This window comes from Eumetopias jubatus, unplaced genomic scaffold (genome assembly GCF_037043125.1).
Source record: "Eumetopias jubatus isolate StellerSeaLion01/CBP00866 unplaced genomic scaffold, mEumJub1_p1.0 scaffold_13, whole genome shotgun sequence".
NCBI classification, from domain to species: domain Eukaryota; kingdom Metazoa; phylum Chordata; class Mammalia; order Carnivora; family Otariidae; genus Eumetopias; species Eumetopias jubatus.
The window spans coordinates 33,528,380-33,530,421 of NW_028274819.1; positions in this window are offsets into that span (position 1 = coordinate 33,528,380).

Here is a 2,042-nt window from a genome sequence, read left to right on the forward strand (position 1 = left end):
ACATAGTGTTAGAAGTCCTAGCCACAGCAATCAGACAACAAAAGGAAATCAAAGGCATCCAAATCGGCAACAAAGAAGTCAAACTCTCACTCTTTGCAGATGATATGATACTGTGTGTGGAAAATCCAAAAGACTCCACCCCAAAACTGCTAGAACTCATACAGGATATAAAATCAATGCACAGAAATCAGTGACATTCCTATACACCAACAACAAGACAGAAGAGAGAGAAATTAAGGAGTCGATCCCATTTACAATTGCACCCAAAACCATAAGATGCCTAGGAATAAATCTAACCAAAGAGGCAAAGGATCTGTAGTCAGAAAACTATAAAATACTCATGAAAGAAATTGAGGAAGACACACAAAAAAAATGGAAAAACGTTCCATGCTCATGGATTGGAAGAACAAATATTGTGAAGCTGTCAATGCTACCTAGAGCAATCTACACATTCAGTGCAATCCCCATCAAAATACCATCCACTTTTTTCAAAGAAATGGAACAAATAATCCTAAAATTTGTATGGAACCAGAAAAGACCCCGAATAGCCAGAGGAATGTTGAAAAAGAAAAGCAAAGCTGGCGGCATCACAATTCCGGACTTCCAGCACTATTACAAAGCTGTTATCATCAAGACAGTATGGTACTGGCATAAAAACAGACACATAGATCAATGGAACAGAAAAGAGAGCCCAGAAATGGACCCTTAACTCTATGGTCAACTAATCTTTGACAAAGCAGGAAAGAATGTCCAATGGAAAAAAGACAGTGTCTTCAACAAATGGTGTTGGGAAAATTGGACAGCCACACGCAGAAGAATGAAACTGGACCATTTCCTTATACCACACACAAAAATAGACTCCAAATGGTTGAAAGACCTCAATGTGAGACAGAAGTCAATCAAAATCCTAAAGGAGAACACAGGCAGCAACCTCTTGGACCTCAGCCACAGCAACTTCTTCCTAGAAACATCGCCAAAGGCACAGGAAGCAAGGGCAAAAATGAACTATTGGGATTTTATCAAGATAAAAAGCTTTTGCACAGCAAAAGAAACAGTCTACAAAACCAAAAGACAACTGACAGAATGGGAAAAGATATTTGCAAATGACATATCAGATAAAGGGCTAGTATACAAAATCTATAAAGAACTTATCAAACTCAACACCCAAAGAACAAATAATCCAATCAAGAAATGAGCAGAAGACATGAACAGACATTTTTCCAAAGAAGACATCCAAATGGCCAACAGACACATGAAAAAGTGTTCAACATTGCTCATCATCAGGGAAATCCAAATCAAAACCTCAATGAGATACCACCTCACACCCATCAGAATGGCTAAAATTAACAAGTCAGGAAATGACAGATGTTGGCGGGGATGTGGAGAAAGGGGAACCCTCCTACACTGTTGGTGGGAATGCAAGCTGGTGCAACCACTCTGGAAAACAGTATGGAGGTTCCTCAAACAGTTGAAAATAGAGCTACCATACGATCCAGCCATTGCACTGCTGGGTATTTACCCCAAATACAAATGTAGGGATCCCAAGGGGTATGTGCACCCCAATGTTTATAGCAGCAATGTCCACAATAGCCAAACTGTGGAAAGAGCCAAGATGTCCATCGACAGATGAATGGATAAAGAAGAAGTGGTATATATATATACGAGGGAATATTATGCAGCCATCAAAAGGAATGAGATCTTGCCATTTGCAACGACGTGGATGGAACTGGAGGGTGTTATGCTCAGTGAAATAAGTCAGTCAGAGAAAGACATGTATCATATGACCTCACTGATATGAGGAATTCTTAATCTCAGGAAACAAACTGAGGGTTGCTAGAGTCGGGGTGGGTTGGGAGAGATGGGGTGGCTGGGTGATAGACATTGGGGAGGATATGTGCTAATGAGCACTGTGAATTGTGCAAGACTGTTGAATCACAGATCTGTACTTCTGAAACAAATATATGTTAAGAAAAAAAATAGAAGAATATAGCAGGAGGGGAAGAATGAAGGGGAATAAATCGGAGGGGGAGATGAACCATGAG